The sequence below is a fragment of the Rhinatrema bivittatum genome, chromosome 3 (assembly GCF_901001135.1).
Source record: "Rhinatrema bivittatum chromosome 3, aRhiBiv1.1, whole genome shotgun sequence".
In the NCBI taxonomy this organism is placed as follows: domain Eukaryota; kingdom Metazoa; phylum Chordata; class Amphibia; order Gymnophiona; family Rhinatrematidae; genus Rhinatrema; species Rhinatrema bivittatum.
In genome coordinates, this window is record NC_042617.1 from 329,895,246 (window position 1) to 329,917,724 (window position 22,479).

General features: G+C 44.8%; 1 long non-coding RNA gene across 7 annotated transcripts in view; it reads right to left on the reverse strand.

Moving 5' to 3' along the window:
- Positions 1–22,479, reverse strand: part of LOC115088778 — a 155,925-nt gene that overhangs the window by 126,103 nt on the left and 7,343 nt on the right. For 4 of the 7 annotated variants that reach the window (XR_003855868.1, XR_003855867.1, XR_003855864.1 and 1 more), the window contains exon 3: positions 5,619–5,716. This is a non-coding gene — a long non-coding RNA (uncharacterized LOC115088778). Of the gene's footprint in view, positions 1–5,618; positions 5,717–5,933; positions 6,101–22,479 lie in introns of all 7 variants that reach the window. The other 3 variants (XR_003855863.1, XR_003855869.1, XR_003855865.1) reach the window with 1 other exon arrangement.

The following is a 22,479-nucleotide window of genomic DNA, read 5'->3' on the forward strand; positions in this document are numbered from 1 at the left end:
TTGCAGATGCGGCGGCTGCTTTAGAGGGTCTGAACCTGCCGCTAGGAAGCACAGAGCTCAGAGGCTGCCTGGGCAGTTTTCTTCAGTATTTTCGTGCTTAAAAACCTTTAGATATTTGCCAAGGGCTAAGAACAGTGCTTGGGTTACACAAAGACTGCTATCCTCAACCTAAGGGGCTAAAGTGTCAGGGTTACATCTTATTGCCCTCCAACAAAAGTATTGTAATTCCCTCTGACAGTGAGCCAGGACTCGCTGAGGAAAGGTTAAGCCTCAGTTTCTCTCTTTCCTCTCCCTGGCTTGGCTGCACCCCTCTCAGACCGAGTCTGTAAAGCGTGCTCAGTTGAGCACAGTGTTTTACCGGAGGTTGGATGCACGTTTTCCATATGCATCCACTACCTCTTATAGAGTAAGGGGTTTAGCACATCGAAAATGCATGTCCAACCCCCCTTCCCCCCTGAAACTAATAGCACTCATCACATGCAAATGCATGCTGATGAGGCTATTAGTTATGCAACCTGGATACTGGGGAAAAAAAAAAAAAAAGTCCATTTTCCTAACCCATGGCTGTCAGCAGGTTTGGAAAACTGGCACTCGTAAAATTGAACATCGGTTTCCTGAACCCACTGTCAGCTATCTCCCCTGGGTTTCCGCTGGCAAGGACGCACTAGGGAATAGGATGCGCTATTGTCCCTAGCGCCTCCTTTTTAGCACAACCCCTCTTTTAAACACAGGATTGCGCGCCCAGGAGGGGTGGCTGGGCGCGAGTTGGGAGAGCAAGGGTCCAGCAAGCCCAGTATATTTTTCCCCCCATTAGTGGCCAATCCAAGGTTGCGAGTACCGGGCTAGAGGCTGCCGAGATTCACCAGTTCGAGTGTCACGTTCGGCTTCTGCGGGGCTCGGCACCGGCCGCGCTCGAGCTCAGCCCATTCCGTCATATACAGGATGATTTTCATAGAATTGCACACCCCCTCCCCCCCCCAAAAAAAAAGTCATGGAAAGCAAAAGTAAAAATCCTGAAGGGTCCCAGACGTGGGGTTTTCTGTTGATGAAAAGTTGTGTCCCCAAATTATCGTGCATTAACTGTCTGCACAAATGAAAAAAAAAAAAAAAAAGAGAAGTTTTACACCAGTGCAGGGGGAAAAAGAAAAGTCACCAGAAAGGAAGCAAACCTCTTCAGGCCAGCAACGTGCTCCCACCAGCAGGATCACACAATGCAGAAACCAAAAAAAAGAGACACGTAAAAAACGATTGCGGATAAGAACCACAAGGCTGGCCTAGTCTGCCCCATTCCTGACGCAGCATCCCAGAGTCTGCCCGATCTCAGGCTGCAACCCCCGCGTCCAAGGAGCCAGTCTAATCCTTCTAAACCTATCAATAATGCTCCCCCAGCCCCCCCCCCCCCAAGGGACAGGAAGTTCCAGGCATGATACCAGGTACGAGGATGGGTGGACTCGATGTAACACAAGCAAATATTTCTTCACAGAAAGGGCTATGGAAGCAAGGAACTGCCTCCCAGAGGAGGTGGGGAAAACAAAAACAGTTAACGGAATTTGAGAATTAAGTAATAAACAGTGAGGATCTTTTGTTGGGGGGAGGGGGGGAAGAAAGCAAAGGGAAAGGCAGAGATCACCTGAGGTCTAGGGTATTGCACCAGGAAGTAAAATTGGGCTGACTAGCTGGGCCTTACGGTCCTCGCCCTCCATTGCATTCTGCGTTTCTTTGGTCCTCTGTGCTTATTCCAGGGCTTTCATGAATTTTCTTACTATTCTGGCCTCTATCTGCTCCGAGTGTCCATGAAGAAATAAGTTCACAGATTACGCTGAGCCTCCTGTCAAGATCGCTCTCTTTCTAGAGTCGTCTTTCCTTTGAAAGACTATTGCTTCTTGTGAATTACTGATACTTTGTTCGTCTTTTTCGGTATAGGCATATTTTGATCCATAGGTCAGAGGCACTGTAACTCTTCCTTGGAAGAATCAAACAGGAAGATAACAATGCCAGACATGGCCTGTCGGCGGAGGTGATGGGAGGCCAGCGCGGTGCCAGAATTTGGACATGTACGGGACAGATTCTGACAGCAGTGGTGGGGGAAGCAGGGTTCAGAGTTATAGTAAAAAGATATAAGGGGTTGGGGATGGAGAGATGGAGTAGTGGAGAACCACGGAGACAATCTAGACTGGATGGACCAACTGGTCTTTATCTGCTGCTACTTATTGTGCTTTCTACTAATGAGACCTTTTAACGTACACCTTAGCCACCTTCTCTATCTCCACTATCATGCGTGTGAAACGCTGTTCTGCTTCCTCATCAGTCCTTCATCCCGCAACACATACTGCTCTCCAGGATTTGGATGCCCAAAGGCATGAATCTGTTTCTTGCCCTGGGATTTTTAGTTGATAACTAAGGTTTCTTAGATTACAGCTCATTGTTTTACGCCATCTGGGAGTATCTGCCCTCCTGCAGGACGTTCTATCCTCAGCAAAGACGACAAGCCTCTCTTTACCAACCCCTCTGCAATATTAATTATAAGATATTGAAAATACTTCCTCAGAGCGTACTCTACTGATCGCTGGTCTTTGCTGCCTTTCACTCCCATCTAACCCAGTCTACCGCTAGGAGGACCCCAGCCCTCAACACTTGCCCAGACAGAACTTCTTGGTTGCCCGGTCAAAGAAATTGATATTTTGTTTGAAAAGATCTCCTGGCAGAACCATGCTGGTGGCTGGATTCCAGATATTCTGTCATCTTTTCCTTTCCTTGCGACTCCCTTACTTTACCCATCACCAAGGTCAGATTTACTGACCTATAGAAACCAAACCCACACTTCCCTAATGTCCAACTTCTCTGGAGCCGCTCCTCTCTCCAGCAGGATAGTGGGAGACGAGAGAGACTTCTCCTGGCTGTTTATCTACTGCCAGCCCCAACATGCATTTCGGAAATTTTTCCATCCCAACAGGTTTTGTGCCTTGAGCAGCTTGACCACCCCCTAGTTATGACCCTGACCAAGTGCACTGGCTGCCACCTCTGGGCCTTCAGTGAACACTGAACAAGAAGGCCAAAGAAATATGAATCACCGTTCAGGGGAAAAAATGATGGGAAAGGTCAAGAAAATCGGGTATGAAAGATGGAATACTGCCAACCTGGAAAATAAACACTGCAGCACTGAAACATTACAACAGGACAATTAGGGCTTCTGATTATTAAAACCCCCAAAAATCTTGATAAAACCACCCCAATGGGGAAACTGGTTTTCTTCAGTTTTAATAAAAAAAAACAAAAAACCACAGACCTGCCTTAGGTGCTCCAATGATGTCATCAAGCTGCAAACAGCTGCCAGATGACATCACTGGAGCAGGTCAGCGGCGAGCCCAAGGCCCACCAGCCCAGGAAGAGGAGCGTGTGAGGGAGGGTTCCACTTTGACACTCACCCCCTGCCACCTCCTCCAGTCCCTTCCCCAACACACACTCTACCACCCCCCACCCTAGTCATATTCACACCCTTCCCCCGCACCCTACCTCCACCCTAGCCACACACACACACACCATGAAACACAACATGTAAAATTGTTAAAATAAATCGATTTATGCTTTATTAAATTAGATCCACTTAAAGTGTGCCACATTTTAATTTGCTGTGACAAACCAAAACGAACTATGCACCCAGTTAAATGCTTTGTAAAAGACACTTATATATCAATGATAATTCAAACTCACATTCAAAGTGTCCTGTATTTAGTATTCCAAAGATATATTTCAAATTATTTAGGGGAAAAAGCCTCCCCTAAAATTACATTTTAATTTGCGGCACAAAACCACCACTAAACGCCTATTCTGGTGCCCACCTAACTCCCTGAAAAACTAACTCCTAAATTTGCATTTTATCAATTCCTAGAATCAGAAACCCTAGGTATAGTACTTCAATCATTGGTAGATAACTGTGTCTTGCCCCCCCTACCCAACTCATCACCGCAGCTCCTACATCAACCTTCTTCACTCCTAATCACTTCCTTCTCAGAGTGCTTGAATTCTCTTGTCATTTAGGTTATATATGTACATATATCTATAGATTATTTTTATATATTCTTGGATTAAAGGAAAAAAAAATAAAAATAAAACACAATATTAGACTCCAAGGGGAAAAAAAAAAAAAAAAGACGACGACAGTAAGCCGCAAACTATTAAAGGCAAAATGTGCAAAAAGACAAACAAGAACCAGGAGTCCAAACTAAATTAATTTAAGATAAAGAGAACAGGTTTCTCAAACAGACACTTTGGTCTAGCAGCAGAACCTTCCTAGGGCAACAGCGCAAAAACAAAACAATTTTGGTTTCTTGACAAACTCATTAAAAAATACTTTTCTCTATGCTCATCGTATACTGCAAGGCATCAGCCCTGTGCGGCTCACTCCTCACTGGAATTTCAAGGGCAGAGGAGCGGGTCAACCTGGGTTGCTAACCCCTGAAAGTTTTTGGGTTTTTTTTAATTTATTGACAGTCTGCCAGATTTTTATTAGTAACCTAATTTTTTTTTTTCAGACGCTTTTTCCCCCATTGCCATTTTGTGCACAGCTGGACCCACTACGCAGAGATTCCCTCCTTCACGCACCCAGACGTAGTCCCCCCCGAACCCCAAGCACTGCACATCCGCAGGCACTGGAGACAGTTCAGGACCAGCCTCTCATCAGGTTTTCCAAAAAGACATCTTACAGACATGCGTGTTTCTAATTTTATACTGACAGCTGGCAACCCTGGTTGTGATCTCAACTAAAAAAAATAAAACCCCCTTTTCCCTCTTATAAACTTGTCCTCAGAAGTAAAGTATCCCAGAGCAGCAGGGCTGCAGAGTGGCCCACTGAGGAAATACCAGCGGGTCTGCCAGGCAAGACAGAGGTCAGAAGAAGGCAGCTCATCTCTGCTCTGGCTAGACGGAGCCTGATGTTTCACTTTGCATACTCTCTAAAGAAGTGGCCAGAAGTGAAATACGGGTCTCGTCCAATGATAAGTGAAAGGTATTTTTTAAGTTAAAACAAACTCTCCAATTCACCCATTCAAATGGTCTAACGCAGTGATATACAAAGCCTTTCAAACTCTGGGCTTTTTGGAGACTGGCACGGGTACCCAGCCAGATTTATGGGGGATCCCCCTCATGGAGTCAGGGTGGGGTTACTGACTAGCCCTGCTTTTATCGCACCCGGATGGACGAAGCTGCATCCAATTCACCTGTGCTAAGGAAAGCAGAAAAGAAACGCAGGGGAAGCCGTCTGCAGATGACACGGAGGGCAGTTTGGTAGCTTGGCCTCCCGGACTGAATTTCCTCCTAATTGCCCACGGCCAGTGTCCATTTAAAAAAAAAAAAAAAGGGGGGGGGGAGAAGGTTGATGAAACCCTCACCCCTCCTCCATGGGATGCCTTTACCTATACAAAAAGTGAATTATACCATCGGCTGTCAGGCTCCCCCCCCTCCCCCCTCCCCTGCAAAGAAACAAAAAAAAAAAAAAAAAGCGTGCGCAGGAGCAACAAAGCAGTGCAATACTCCCAGATCCACTGCATTGCTCTAAACATTTGCAAACCATGCAAAAAACTATGAACGGCTGCAGCAGAAGAGGACGAAGGTGGTCCTACCTGTAAAGAGAGGCAAGTCTCTCCCCCCCTCCTCAGATCCTTGCTGCAGGTTAAGGATTTTTGTGTCTCCTAAATTAACAACATCAATCTGAAAGAACCTAAAAGAATTTAAAAAAAATCAAAAGATTAGGACTGGGCTAAAACAGGACAGATAGGAGGGCATGGGAGACAGGCAAGAGGAGTAAGAAAGGACTGAAAAACAGAGAAAGGAAGAGAGTGAGAAACGGAAGGGAGGAGAAGAAAAAAAAAGAGTAAAGCCATGTTCCCCCCCCCCCCCCCCCCCCCCCCCATCAGCTTCTCTGTGCTCTCTCTCACCTGAAAACCCTCACAGGAGCCCAGCAACTCTACTGCCTGCGAAGTAAAACACAGCCCGAGTCCAGGAGGAGTCCCGGCAGCCATCTGCTGACCTGCAGGCATCTCAGGAAAGGCAGAGGCTGGCAGGGCAGGTCCCGACTCCAAACAGCCCCTATTGTTCCTGCCCCCTTTGAATGAGAAAAGGAAAGCTGTTACCTGCCAGCACCTCAATAAAATCTCAGCTCTAATGCCGCCGCCCCCTCCACCACCACTAAAAGCTATTTGCTTCCTGTAAAAACTTATTTTACTCAACTGGGGGGGATTTCATTTTTTTTTCCTTCTCTTCACAGGACCTCAATGGAATAAAATAGTCAGGACCGAGACATTAAAAACCTCCTATTTATTTTATTTTTTAACTTATATTCTGCCACAGAAATGAAAGCTTTTTCTTAAAAAAAAAAAAAATAATAAATCTTAAGATACGACAAATTTGAGGCCACTGAAAGGAGGCAGTCTTAGGCATCAGATGAGAAAGAAATGAGGCAAAAAAAAAAAAAAAATCAGTAGAAGAATTTGAGAAAGCCTGGGAGAAGCACAGAAGGTTTCCTTGGTGGTGGGAAAGAAAAGGTTTAAAGCCAGGGATCAAAACAGGGACAGTCTGAATTGCGGAGGGAGAAGGAACCTGGAAGAGTCACGTTTTGTGCTTCTCTGTACCAGGGGCTGCACATCACACCCAATACAGGATGAAAGAATTAACTCAGAACATAACATAAGCAGCGCCATGGATGGGTCAGACCAAGGGTCCATCGAGCCCAGCAGCTGATCTCCCAGGGCGGCCAGTCTGGATCACCTGGAAGGAGTTACCCAACAGAACCCAATGGGCTTTGCATGCCGCAATACAGATTCTTCCTAGTAAGATATAAAACATGCACCTAAATATGGAAATACGCTGATGTTTTTTTCAAAAGCTGTCATGAGACAACTTTTAACAGGGAAAAGTGCATATATTGTGCAAGGCAGTGCCTTCGACTTTCTAAGCTGTGAAAACTTGTGCATGGAGGTTAAGTAGAGAGGTCTGCTTGCAGGCTGAACAGCACTGATTATTCTGAGTTAATAATGAATATGGGCATCGGTGCCAGGGTATGAGGTATTGCCTATCACCAGGAGGAAGAACGCCCAAGTCCAGGAACTGGGAGATGGAGTAATCGCAGCTAAAGTCTATAGTGGGACTTTATAAACTACTCTACCTTCCTTTATCTGTCTGTATCTCAGATGTTAAATATGCAGATACAAAAAAAAACCCCCAAAACATCCTTTTAATGGTTTGGCCCAACCATTTCGAACTTCCATCCAAATGAGCTAAGGCAAATTTGTGAATATTTGACATTCAGGTAAGCTTATAAGACTTGGCTTTTTAATAAATAGTCCGATTGGTATGGACTCTCAAGTCCTGGACTCCTGATAGGATTTAGGGACAAGTTTATCCTCTTAATATTTCTTTCTGAGTGAGTATCAGTCTCACTAGGTTACACCACTTCAAGTAGGGTACTAATTTTTCATTGCCGATTCCAGTGAGTTCCATTATTCATGTTTGGTCACTCATTGCTGTTTTCTGGATGCTACCAGTGTTCTTAACAAGTATTACCAGGTAAAGCACCACTAATTTTTTTTTTTTTAATTTTGTATTTATTAAATTTTCAAATTATTCAAATTACATTGAAACAATATGAAGGAAAAGCATGGATTATTATACAGAACACCAAATATCAATTCTCATCATAATTCAAGAAACATTCATTATAAGAAAAATGGAGACCCATTTCAAAACGGAGTGATAGGTATGAACATTTTTCAAAAGTATTAATGCAGACACATCGTAATAGTGCAGTTATCATTTACAATAGCCTACTCTTCTAGAACTATATAGAGTGGGAGTCCAGGTATACCCGCAGTTGTTCTATCTCTGTAAAAATATATTTGTTGTCTTGATAGATCAGCACACAGCGGCAAGGGTACCTAAGGTGGAATTTGGCTCCCCTGGTCACAATCTCATTTCTCATTTTCAGAAAATCCTCTCTTTTCTCTTGAATTTTCTTCGTAATGTCTGGGAAGACTCGTGTTTGAAAGCCATAGAAAAGTTCTGATTGCTTCTTAAAGGATCTCTTTAGAACTTCATCCCTCTCTGATGTATGGAGAAAGGTAATAAAAACTGTAGCTCTTTCTTCAATTTTTGCTTCAAAAGAGTTCTCCAAAAATTCTGTTAAATTATCTCTTGGGGTAATATTTTCCATTGATTGATCTTGTTGTTGTATTTTCTCTTTTTCTTGTCTTCCTGGTAGATAGTACAATTTGGAAATAGCTGGCAACGTTTTTTCTGTATAAGCCAAAATGTTAATAAAGTAACTCTTTATCAAATCTTTCAATGGCATCCATCTTGTTTTCGGGAAATTTAGTATTCTGAGGTAATTTCTTATTAGATTTTCCAAAAAATCCATCTTCCTTTCAACAAAGGATTCTGATTTTATAAGATTAATCTGTATTTCTTTAATCTCTTTAATTTCTTTTTCATTTTCTACCAGGGATTTTTCAACAGTTAGAATTTTTGACTCCAAAAGATTAGTCTTTCCCATATTTTCTTTAACAGCGTTTGTCAAGTCAATTATAGCCATATTCATTGTGGTCAGGGCCTTCCAAATCTCTTCAATTGTTATTTTTTCAGGCACTCTTAAGGGATATTTCAACAATACTTGTATACCTTTCCCCTCACCTCCTTTGTCTAGAAGGCCTTTAACACCGGGCTCTTAGAGCCTAAATTCTGCCTCTCCCTCCCTGGAGTCTGATTTAACAGAACTCACCGAAGCAGGTTTGGAATCCATACCTCTTCTCTGGGAGTCTTCTGATCTTTCGACTGGCTGAATCGGCGTCTCCTGTATCTGCTGTTCCACCCCCCCTTCAATCAGGGGTCTACAGGGCATGGAAGGAGTTGTCGGCTCGCCGGGGCTGAGAGATATTTCATCGGCCAGGGTGAAAGGCAACCGCTCTCCGCCATCTTCACCAGCGGCCCCGCTCTCCGGCAAAGACTGCACTACTTGGAACGCTTCCTCGATTCGCGTCTGACGGTAGGAACTCTCTGGCATGGAAGCAAGGACCTCTCGGATCCTTGCTTTTCGTTTTGTATGTGGCATTAAGTGGAAATAAGTCAAAGAAGAAACTTATAAGTTTTAAAAGGAAAAGACGTGGAGCTCAATCGCTTCCGTGCTCATGGTGCGGCGGCCATCTTGGGTCTGAGCACCACTAATTATTATCCTTATCAAGGGACTACAATTCCCACTAATCCTACAGAAAGGCTGAATCTCCCCCAGGATCTCTGCTATCTTTAGAAACCTCAGGTGCCCCAGCAGGCAAGTGTGAGGTACCTACTTGCACCCGGGCAGCAAAATGGGGTTAAATAAAATATAAGAACCATCTGGACACAACCTCTACCTTGACATACTTGACACCAGAAGCACAGGGTGAATGAACTGAGGATACATCCAAGAACCTACATCCTCACAAAGCCTGCGGAAACTTCTAAATCTGGACCAGATCATTGCTTCCAGTTTCCAGAACCCTGGGCAAATCTCTGCCTTTAGGGACCATCCGATTAGTCACAGATGCTCCAAGGGTTACTGGAAACGGGTAGGCAAAGCAAAGAGAAACCCTTGCAATATACTAACATATATAGCAACTTAGTAATGATGGCAGAAAAGGACCAAATGGTCCATCCCAGTCTGCCCAGCAAGCTTCTTATGGTAGTATCTGCCGCACTGTGCAGGTTACCCCCATGTTTCTTATGCTGGTCTTGGTCTATGATGTACGCTCACATTTCTGACAGTTCTGTGGGGGAATACTCTAGAACCACCAACGGGCAGACTGCTGTCAGCAGCATCAGAGCAGCACCCAGGGAGGTGAAGGACCTCAAACACAAGTGGAGAGAGATGGGAGGCAGACATGGTCCACAAGCTGGCCGGGATAAGACCGCATACTATAAGCTAGGGATGTACATTCGTTCCCTACGAATTGGTAATCCGCAACGTATAGGGCCTTATTCGTTGTATTCGTGGGGAAGCGAAACGTATCGCGATTCCCCACAAATACAACAAATCTTTGCCGAATTATTCGGCCGTCTAAAGGAGCCAATTTAAAACAAACCCCCCACCCTCCTGACCCCTCCAAGACTTACCAAAACTCCCTGGTGGTCCGGGAGCCATCTCCTGCACTCACACCCCTCGGATGCCGGTTTCAAAATGGCGCCAACAGCCTTTGACCTACTATGTCACAGGGGCTACCGATGCATTGGTCAGCCCCTGTCACATGGTAGGAGCAATGGATGGCCGGCACCATCTTGTGCTCCTATCATGTGACAGGGGCTGACCAATGGCACCTGTAGCCCCTGTGACATAGTAAGGGCAAAGGCTATCGGCGCCATTTTGAAACCGGCAGCAGAGGGTGTGAGTGCAGGAGATGGCTCCTGGACCCCTCGCTGGACCACCAGGGAGTTTTGGTAAGTCTTGGGGGGAGGGGGGGTTGTAGTTAATTTAATTTTAGCCTGGAAACGAATAAGAATTAACGTATAAACGTATCGGGGGCCCCCCTTGCCGAATGCACCATATCTGTCCCCCCGACGAATACGAATCCCAAATGCAACATATGGGGTCCCTCTGCACATCCCTACTATAAGCATGGGAAGGGTGTGGGAGTTGACCTCTACCAGAACGGTGGTCACTACTGAAGGAGATCATAGCCAATGAGAAGAGATTGTATTAGAAGACACTGTCCAGAGGTTGGAAGCAGGTTTTCAGTCTCAACCTAAGAGTTCTAAATTATATTTTATGTATAACAGATAATTGAACATAATGTATTATAGCCTATGAATCATGATTGTGTAAGAAGAGTTTCCTGAAATGTCTATTTCATGCTCTGAACTATATTATGTTTTAGCAAAAGCAGCTGCTGTCTGCCATTGATATACCATGAGTCATTCTAGTCAGTGACAACATTTCTTAAATGTCGACTTTTACCTGTCCTTATCTAGGCATGCACTTATGAGGCCACCATTGTCTGGAAAAACCACATGAGCCACGCCAGCAACCACTTCCCAGCCCAGGAGCCTCATCTTTCTCAAAGAAGCAGTAGCACACTTTGCAGAAGTCCCCCGGTGGTAAGGGAGAGAGAGGACAGAACTAAACATTTCACAGAAAAAAAAATGTGTGGTTGATAGAATCACAGAGGACGAGGACAAAAATTACTTCTAGGAAACCTAACACACATTTAGGAGTTCTTTTTCTATTTCCTGTAGCACTGAACTTTGCCTAAGTTCATGCATTTAAGAAAGTTATCACATGTAAGTTGAGAGCTCCATCTGGAATTTGGTAGTGCTTAATAAAACAATCAGCGTAAGAAAGACGAACACTTGCTGTTTTGGTTTTTTTTTTTTTTTTACAATATTTAATTCTATCATCTGTTGACCTAATGTTGTCCACGTGTAACTCAAATTCTGTATTTATATCCCACTGATATCCAAGTCAGAGACCCAGGGGCCAGTATAAACCACAAGGCAACTAGCAGTTACTTTGATCTAGCCCTGAACAAAGTTTTTCAAGTGGCACCAACTCATTTAAATGAAATGCAAATTCGTTCTGTGATACTCCTATTGCAATAAAGCCCATGTGAAATTGAACTTTATTGCAATCATTAAAAAAATAAAAAATAGATTACATTTCCTTGTGGTATAGTTAAGTTTTACAAAAAAATGTTTATGCAAAATTCTACATGAAATTTTACTCCTGCTGCATCACTAATAAACCAATTTGCAAGATCTTCAAGCTCATTAGCTGTTTATCCTAAATTTTGTGAAGAAGTTTTGCAAACAAAATTAGACATTAAAACAGCAAATAGCGTTAAGTTATGCAAAATGAAACATGCACATATTTGACATTTTAACACATGACTAAATTTGCGAAGCGGTTTGGTTCATTGGCCTCCCAGATAGGTACAGAACAAAGGATTTCAAAGCCACTGACATCAGACAGGGAGAATGGATTCCTCTTACAGACTGGCCATTTCAAGAACTCCCCAGTCACTGCTCACTTTTTCTATATACAGTGCCTAGCGCCATATCAGCCTTCATCTTTATTGACTAGCCAGGCAAGGAGGGTACAAGACATAAATTCAAGGGAAGCTTACTCTACCATCACAACAACTAAAAGGTGGATGTGGCATTGGAAACTTCACAGGCCTTTGGGGACAGAAAGCCATCGTCCTCTATCACCTTGAATGTCTCTCTTGCTTTAACTCAAAAGTAAACCAGAAAGCCAGAAAAGGGTTCACTGTGCAAGTCAGCCTGTAGCTGCAACCTTTAGAGCAGAGCTTTCCAAACTGTGTGTCGGGACACGTTAGTGTGTCGCCTGCAGTGTGCAGGTGTGTCGCGCAAGCCCGGTCAACTCTGATGCGAGTTTGGGCTTTTTTTTTTTCAGTTTATGGGTTGCTTATTATTGGGTGATTTTTGCTGTCAATCGCGTTTTTTTTGGGGGGCTTGGTGGGTGGAACGAGCCCAGCCATCCTTGCATTGGCTGCTGCTGCCGATGAGGCCTGGCCATGAGGAGTACTGACTGCAAGCAGCAGTGTCTGGTGATCATGGAAGGGAGTGAAGCACTTAACTGGCAACAATCAAAAAGACGAGGGTACATGAGTGTGGGGGCCAGACATGTGCTGGGGGGAGAGAGATGAGTGAGTGGGGGGCAAACGTGCTGGGGGGACAGACATGTGCTTGAGGGGGAGAGATATGAGTGTGTGGGGGCCAGACATGTGCTGGGGGGAGGAGAGAGATGAGTGTGTGGGGGACAGACAATTTGTTTTATTATTGTTTCTCATAAATTATAACAATAACATGAATCTTGGAATATATATTTTTAATATAAATTTAAGGTTTTCATGAGATAGGTTGTGTCGTGAAACATTTTATTTATGTATATATTTAAGGAAACATACATAAATTGTCAAAATATGTTTTGTTCGTTTAACCTTTAACCTCTGGTTTACTAGTAGACTGAATTACCGTGTCGTGAAATTATGTTTGTCTAAAAAGTGTGTCATCAACATGAAAAGTTTGGAAAGCTCTGCTTTAGAGAATTTGTGGGAGTCTGCAAGGAGATATGAGAGCACCAAATACAACAGTTTAAACTGCAGTGTCCTTTGGTGACTTTTCAACAGAATCCCAGGCTCAACATACTGCCCAGATGCATGCGTCTGGTGAGGCTACCAAAGTGACATACACCGATAACATGTGGCATGTATGGAGCAGCAACATGCAGCTCTCAGTCAGAGTGCCAAGAGAATGCATTCAGTTACCATCAGTGGAGCTTATGCAGGTGCCTTCCAAGCCCTGGCCATTAGGAAACCAGAAGCTTCAAGGTCAAGAAGCATTGCTGGTGAAGAAGGTTAAGTCTTCCAGACACCATGTACAGGCCATGCCTGAGGGAGGCCAAGCAGGGCACAGAGCTGATCTTTTGATTCCTCTTCTTCTAGGTAGACATCTGCCCTCTAGGTCGGTGCTTCTCAACCAGTGTACCTTCAGACTTGATGAAGTGTGCCACGGAAAAATAAAAAGTCACCACTGCCTGATGCGCAGTTCCAGACCAGCATCTGGATACTGCTTTTAGCACCTCGCAGGAACAAGAGGCACCAGCAGTGGCTCAAACATGGAGGAGCTCTCTTCTGATATGTGTAATCATGCGTGCCTCTTCCTCCTAGCTATAGCATGAGCCCCAGAGTGTGGTATTTAATGGGCCACATGCAAGGCACAGACAGCTAGGGCCCACTTTATGCAGCTCATACACTGCACACAGCACCTCCTTATCTTCCTCAAGTCTCCTTTCAGCCTCTGTCTTAGCTCCAAGGCTGAGTGAGACAGGGAACAGTGAGCAGTGAGCGCTGGGTGTGACTCACTCTGACCATTGTGTAGCAATTGAGGACTCTGCCAGCCACATGCGGCAGCAAAGGAAACAAAGCAAGCCAGCTGCCTGCACCACTGTGACTTCTCCCTTCTCCTGCACTTGTACATACAGGGGCACAGTCCATGTGCGTCTCTGCCTTCCTCTCTTCCCCGCTTTCGGGCCGATGCAGTAATCCGTGCAGGAGAGCCAGTGAGCGCCCGCTCTCCCGAAGCGAGCCCAAGCCACTCTCCTGGGCGCACGATTCACTAAGCAAGGTTATGCAAATTAGGGTCCGCGATAATAAGGAGGCGTTAGGGACACTAGCGCATCCCTAGCGCCTCCTTATTGACAGAAGCAGTGGCTGTCAGGTTTGACAGCCGACGCTTAATTTTACCGGCGTCGGCTGTCAAACCCACTGACAGCCACGGGTTTGGAAAACAGACGCAGACAAAATTGAGCGTACGTTTTCCAACCCGCGGACAGATTTTTAATTTTTTTTTTGGGGGGGAGCCTCCGACTTAATATCACTATGATATTAAGTCAGAGGGTGTACAGAAAAGCAGTTTTTTCTGCTTTTCTGTACACTTTCCCGGTGCCGGCAGGAGTTAATTTCTGAGTGTAAAATGTGCAGCTTGGTTGCACATATAGGGGTACATTTTTAAAAAAAAGTGCGAGCGCATACTTTTTTGCGCGTACCAGGCGCAAACAAAAGTACACCAGATTTCAATAGATACGCGCGTAGCCGCACGTATCTTTTAAAATCCGAGGTCGGCGCGCGCAAGGGGGTGCACATTTGTGCACCTTGTGCGCGCCAAGCCCTGCGCATGCTGCCCGTTCCCGCCGCCTCCCCCCACCTTCCCCTACCTAACCCACCCCCCCAGCCCTATCAAAACCCCCACACCTTTATCGCAAAAGTTACGCCTGCTCGAGGCAGGGGTAACTCGCACGCACCGGTGGCCCGCTGGCACACCATCACCTGACCCGGGGGCTGGTCCAGAGGCCACGCCCCCCAGAATGCCCCGAACGTCGCACCGCCCCCGACACGCCCCAGGACTTATGCGCGTCCCAGGGCTTGCACGCGCCGCTGAGCCTATGCAAAATAGGCTTGGCGCACACAGGGTTTTTTTTTTTTTTAATGGTTGGTGCGTAACTTATGCGCGTAGCCCTTTTAAAATCCGCCCCTTTACTTTCTGGATCGCGCGGGACTAACTAATAGGCTTATCAACATGCATTTGCATGTTGCGGGCGCTATTAGTTTTGAGGGGGGGTTGGCCGTGCGTTTTACATGTGCTACTAGTGCGTGGAAAACTCACGGCCAAACGGGGGCTAACCGTGCGCTCGGTCGAGCGCACCATACTGCATCGGCCCGTATGTTTTAAAGTTTGGAAGAGAGACAGGTAGGACTTTCAATGCTGCTGTAGCAGTTTTTAGTTATACGGGTCCTCTCCATATCTGCTTTGTGGCGAGTGGCGTGCCTCAACATAGGTATGTTGGGAAACGCTACTCTAGGTCATAACCTCATTTGTGTGTGTGGCTGGGTCCCCTAACTTGGGTCCCTACACCTCATGAGCTTACTTTATTCTGAGGTGTTATAATTGGCCCAGGGACATTGCATACAAGCTGGTCTGGGAAAAGCTGCACTCCAGAGTTGCAGATTGCTCCTCTCCCCACTGTGAGCAGAAAAGAAAAAAAGTTATTTACTTAAAACAGATCTGGAGATTGTTGCAGAGCCCAGCAGCTGCAGGATAAGCTGATATTAAGGAGAACCCCCCTTCCTCTCACGACAACATAGTTGATCCAGAAGCCCGTTGCATTGTGGGATGCGGTTTCTCCACATAAGGAAAGAAAAGCGGGTTTTTTTTTTGTTCAGAGTCTGCAAGGTTGGGAGAGAAGAAAGATCCTGTTAGAGCACAAAAGGAGTAGGGAGTGGATCCTACTTGCAGCTACTCGGACGTTTTGAGGTTGTAAGGCTCCCAGGAGAGGGGTATAATCATCCTTCCGTCCGGAGAAAGCCTGCATATCTGGACTGAACAGGACTACATTAAAGTTTCCATTGCAGGAACAGACTGCAGACAGCTGCAGGTGAAAGGATTTGAGATAAGTACAAAGAGTTCAAAGACATCTTCAAGAAATAAAAGCAAGAGGGGAGGGGTTTTTTTTGTTGTTGTTTGTTTGTTATTCCCTGGCGGGCTACAGCAGTCCAGCTTAATTCAATCTCAGGATTCTGCCAGGGTTACAATCAGCTCATTACTTTCTCCTGTGCAGGCCCGGGCTTTTTAAAATCTTCTGCAGTAATCCACAAACCCCCTCACTCCGTTCGCACATACACAACAGCATAGGTGGGATGGCTCTTCCGTGCGGCCCCTCTTTTCCTTGGCATCACTAAAAACCCGAGAGGGGCGTTACATGCGCATGTCCAAGGATCGGGAATTTTTCCAGCAGAAGTTCAGGAGGTGCTGGCACGAGGGGCAGGCTCTTCATAAATAAACCTAACCCTTCCCTTTACAGTGCAGCCTCTTCCTCCTCCTCCACTTTCCTGGGTTTTCTTTCTCTCCTTCATTCTACTTAGGATCAGGTGCTTTGCAGCCTCCTGATGTGTAATCTGATATCATCATCCAGTTAAATCATTAGTCTCTACAGAGTTTAGACAATCCCCTCTACAAAAATCCAAGAGAGCTCCGAAGACCCATGAAGTGGTGACTGCCGAAACGTGCCAGGCATGCCGGCATATCTCCTGAAAGGTAAATCTCTGGGCTTTGCCTGCTCTTGTCTGGAGTTGGAGGTGCTCTCTTAAGACACTTTCATATAAGGGAAAGCAGGTATGAAAACCAAAATTGGATAGGTCTTGTCCTGACTCCCGGCGGAGGCATGAGAGCATGCTTTTAAACGATCGGTTCTTTTGTGACATAATAAACACAGTAACATTGCAGACGACAGCGGATCAAGACAATTGGCCCATCCAGTTTGCCCAGTCTCTCTTGTTTTACACTGCTAAAGATGTATCCCCACCTGACAGCTGAAGAAACTTGACTGCTTACCGGATATCGCTCTTTGTTCAAGTAAGATTTTGTTTTCTTCCTCTTTGAATCTCTATCATCTTGGGTAAATGAGCACACAGGCTTTCATACTAAAATCCAAACACTCAAGCCCTACCCCCACCACGCTTTGGAATGAACTAAACTACCAAAACTAGCGAGGCTGTTGCCCAAACATCCAGCCATCTGGGTCCCCTTGTGGCCACTGGCCAATACTTGATGATCACCAAAACGTTACAGCATTGATCTAGTTGTGCTTTCTGGTGAGTTGTAGCCTGCTGGTTCCAACCTAGCTACCCCTTTGGCCTGCAGTGTTGTGCGATCATTGCTTCCTTAACCCGCACCTTGCGTCCTCATCACCTCTCCCTTTATCGTGGCTCTTTTAGAAAGGAAACTGCGAGTTGCTTGCATTACTGCAGCCTCCTAACCTCGCTCCTACCACTTTCCTCTATCTCCGTCCCAAGCCCTGTTGGAATTCTGCATTGGCCCACTACCCATTGCAGGTGTTTACCACCTTCTCAGTAAATAAGTATTTTCTTATGTTTTCTCAAAGCCTTCCCTTCCTGAAACTTCACAATCACAAGCCACGTTCTTAAATTTCCTTTTTGTAAAGGAAAAAAATTTGCACTCTGCCGTACTTTGATGGCTGTAGAATATCTGAATTTTTCTGGTCTTAACACCTTTCTCCCTTCTGTCCTCCAGCAAGTTTTTAGTCCCTGTTTGGAGGGGCTGGAGAAGTCTCAGTTGGAAGGGATTCCCACAGCCCAGTTTCCATCTTGTCAATGTCCCCATTGAAAGTCCAGTCTCCAGAACCAAAAGTACTCAAGGTGGATTCTCACTTGTGACCCAGAAAGGGGAAACTGCCTCCTTTTTCCTGGTGATATGCCCGCTTATACTACTGAGCATAATGCTAACCTTCAAATCACCTGAGATGACAACTCCTAGATGTCTTCCTTCTTTGACTGTTTCCAGTTCTTATCTTTCTAACTGATATGAGGCTGATGGATTTTGCACTGTTTCAAAACCCTTTTGACTTTATTATTATTTTTTTTTATAGTTTTTTTTTTTCAAGCTCCCCTTTAAATGTTCTCTTACCCCATGGTTGTGGGGACCTTATCCTTCTTGTCCCAGGATTGCCCATGAAGCAAAGGGCAATAGCAGACGTGTACCTGCGTCTGAACGCTCAGTTTTCTGTTTGTTTTTTTGGTGGTGGTTTTTTTTTTTTTTTTTGGCCGTATACACGAGGGGGAATGATATCTGACAAATGCATGACACAATGAGAGTGGGAAACCCACAAGCAAATTACAAATTCATGGATGTCAGGAAAAATCAAAAGAATTTCTAACTATGAGCACTGTAAGAGCTGAAAAAAAAAAAAAACAGAACAAAAAACATTGTGAACTACTGAGACTCTTTGGAGAAAGATCAGAATTAAGCTTTTGAAGGTGTTAAAAAGCACCAATATACAGGAAAAACTGTGCACTGGCAGCAGGTGTTCAGGAGGAATATGATCCCGTTTGTGGATGGAGCATGCATATTTGGGTCTGGGGATTCCAAGAGGTTATAAAAGATATGGTGAATAGGTCCTGGAAAGCAGATCCATGAGGGCAGGGCGACAGCGGTACACCTATGGCGAGCCCCTCTTTTCCTGCCATGGCAATTTTATTTTTGTTTTGTTGCCCTGAATGTCTTTTATGATGGCCGATACCTGGCATACCCAAGTATTTCCTGCAATCTGCCTTCTCCCCTTCCAAAAATTTTTTTTTTTGAAGTGAATCAAGCCCTCCATGCACCTGGAACTTGGCTTCTTTTACAAAAAAAAAAACAACAAATCAACTGATTACTTTAAAATAAATTAATTGAAGCAGATAGATACTAGCACATGATTTGGGGATCATGTGGAAGGCTGACAAACTCTTCTCCAAGAGGTCTACATGGCTAACTGAAAGTGACTGAACAGCTGCCTGTCATACTAACCTTTGGGGGTCAAAGGCCACAAGCTGAGCTCACCTGAGCTTCTCAGGACGGTTATTGATCCTTCTTACTGCATCAACAGTGGAATTCCCCTCCCTTTATGGGGTTTTTTTTTTAGTCCAGCTCTGGAAGCCGATCCCTGTACCTTTTGAGGTTTAGAGAGTCAAACAAATGCTTTTTTTTTTCCCCAGCTGCAAAACCCAAAACCCATCAGGAAACAGTGAAAACTTGTTAATATTTCCTAATACGTATTAGGAAATATTAACAAGGGGGAACTAGAACAGGCTGGGGGAGAGAGAGAAAAGAAAAATAAAATCCTCCTTCTGCAAATAAGTGCTGCAAATTATTTTTACATTACGAAACAAAACCAGGATTCATTCTCTCCCTCCCTTCACACAGTTCTTCTTAAGAGGGGTCGCGTATTAAAACTACTGGCAGGGAGTAAAGGGAATCTGGAAGGCAGGGAAGTGACAGCACTTTCACTCTGATGTGGAAACACCTTGCACAACCAGGCCTGCTATTTTTTTTTTTGTTTGTGTTTGTTTTGGTTTTCATTTTTGGGTGGGGAAGGGAATGGCAAGAGAGAGAAATTTGAAACAATGTTAAAAAAAAAAAAGAGAGAGACAGACAAGAACAGCTATGAAGGCTGCAGGAGAAAAGGAATAGGAAGGAAATTAAAAAAAAAAAAAAAAAAGTTACAAAATGCTTCCATCAAGTTCCAGAAATGATACACTGTTTGTTTTTTCCTCACATTGATACAATGAAACGAATTAAAAATCTACACAAAAGGAGAAATTTGACTGGGAAGCAACCAGTTCTCCCTTAAACCCCCCCCCCCCCCCCCCATTATATTATTCCCTCATTCTGTCTTTCTTCCTGGGAAGGGAGCACGAGTTATGTGCCTGCTTGTAAGAGTAATCTTTTGAATACGAGCCACTCCTGGCAGAATAGAAAAAATGAGAAGCAATAGAAAAAAGCTTAAGGCGTGGATTCAATGCAAAAAAAAAAAAAAAAAAAAGGGAAGAGTCATGCATTTGGGATGCAAAAATCCAAGGGCAACAGTACACCATGGGGAGCAAGATACTTGCTTTACACGACCCCTTTTTACCCAGACAGGTCCTCAATATTCAACATGCTTTATCACTTTTCAACTCAAACACCTCTGGGGTGGGTTGATGTCCCGAGTACACGTTTCTGGCATTCAGACTATGTGAAGGCAGAAAGAAGAAAGTTCCAATTAACTATCCAACAATTTGCACGAAAGATGCTTCCCAAAATGCAAATTACTACATTCACCCTGGCCTACCAACCAAAAGTGGTGACCCATTCATGTCTTCATAATCTTAGCTCTCCTACATAAATTGCTTCAAAAATTACTGAATGAAAAATTAATTTTTACTGCTTTAGTGCTGTCTGCTTTGAACAGTAAAGGTTCTCCTCCACACCTAGAACATGCAGGAAGCACTACTGGCAGGTGCTGTGTATGGAGCACTGAAAAATAATACTGGAAGGAGGGTCTACATTTGTCTTTGGCCAAGAAGAGGCTGCTAAGTGAGAAATTCAGCGCAGACATTACCAGGCATTTAAACCAGGAGGGGGGTCAAAGAAATTGCCGTGTCACCTCCAAGCCAAACACGAATTGGGAGGAGACTAAAACCAGCCAGCTCAAAACAGCAGAAAAGGTGACTAGGAAGAGCAGGAAACCAAGGGAGAAAAGCTGTGAGCACAAATGCTTGTAAGTCTGGGCTATAAAAGCACGGACCTGCAGGCCCTAAACGGTGGAGGCGGACTTGGACGTACAGAGACCTGGGGTTCAGTGATTTGGATTCAGCCTGCCCCAGCTATAACTTGATCAGGAAGGGCAGAAAAGGGGGGAGGAGTAGCTCTGTGTCAAAAACAATATCCAAGCAACTGAAATGCAAGGGATGTGGGGTAGGGAAGTAGCATTGCGAGCTGTCAAAAAAAAAAAAAATTGGCACTTCTCGTTTACAATGGAGTGGTCTACGGGCACCCAATTCGGACAGAAGAGCTAGACAGAGATCTGACCCAAGACATCTAAAAAGGTGGGAGAGATGTTGGAGATTTTAATCTGCCAGATGTGGGAGTGGGGGAGAGGGGGGAGGAGAGGGCGAGATTGATTGATTCAATCAAGGTTTCTGCTTAAACAGAAGGTAATGGAGCCCACAAGGGAGGTTGTGATAATCTGGTGCTCCCAAATGGATAAAATGCCTCTAATGTCCGGGTAGGTTCCCACCTGAGCACCAGAGATCATCAGACAGTATGTTTTGATATCGCAAATGAGATAAGGAGAAATCACACAAGACCTGAGTTTTGAATTTCAAAAATATACTGACCATGTCAAAATGGAGATATTCTTGGAGGGAAGAACTGGAAGACTGAGAGAAGATGGGCAAGGCGGAACAACAGTGGGCCAAATTAAAAGGAGCTATTGCAAAGGCTACAAATCTGTATGTTAGAAAAGTATACAAGAGGGGGAAAAAAAAAAGAAAAAAAAAAAAGTCAGTCTGGTTCTCAAAAGGAGGGGACCAAAAAAATAAAGGCAAAAAGAGCAGCGTTCAAGAAGTATAAAGGATCCCAAAAAGAGAAAGACAGGGAAGCATACCGAGGGAGGCTAAGAAAAATCAAGAAATCAAAAGTTCAGACGGAAGAAAGGATTGCCAAAGAGGCAAAGCGAAGAGGCAAAGCATTTTTCAGATACATCAGAGGAAGAAGGGAGGTCAGAAGTGGTATAGTGAAACTGAAAGGGGACAAGAAGCGGTGTGTGGCGAGAAATGGCTGAAATATTAAACAAAATACTTGTTCGGTGTTCACCAAAGACGACCCTGGAGAAGGACCATCACTGGGGATGGTAGACGAAACTGTTTATGGAGCAGAATGTATGGGAAGAGCCATGGGGCCTGATGAGGTACATCTCAGGATACTGAGGGAGCTCAGAGATGTGCTGGCAGGTCCGCTGAAGGACCTGTTCAATAGATCCTGGAAACGGGAGTGGTGCTGCGGGATTGGAGAAGGGCGGTGTTGGTACCGCTTCACAAGAGTGGGAGCAGAGAGGAGGCTGCAAACTACAGGCCCGTTATCCTCTGTGGCGGGAAAATTAATGGAGACTCTGCTGAAGGAAAGGATAGTGAACTATCTACAATCCGGTGGGTTGCTGGACCCGAGGCAGCACGGATTCACCAGGGGAAGGACCTGTCTGACAAACCTGATTGATTTTTTTGTCTGGATGGCTAGAGAATTGGACCAAGGAAGAGCACTTGATGTGATCTAATTCAGATACAGTAAGTTCTCTTTATGTCTATCCCCCTACAAGCTTGAATTCTGCCAGTTTTGGCTCCTGTTATTGTTCACTGCATGTCTGTAACAGATGACCAGCACCCTCTCAGTGAGAAAGTAGTCCCTCTCACTCTTCCTGAGCCTCTCTCCTTTCCACTTCATATGACAACATCTTGTCCTCAAGCATTACTTTCTATGGAACACGCATCCTTACGATACCCTACTAAAACCTGCATGATAGTTGAATGTGTGTGTCATATTTCCTCTTGCCTCTTCTTTCTTCAGGAGAGT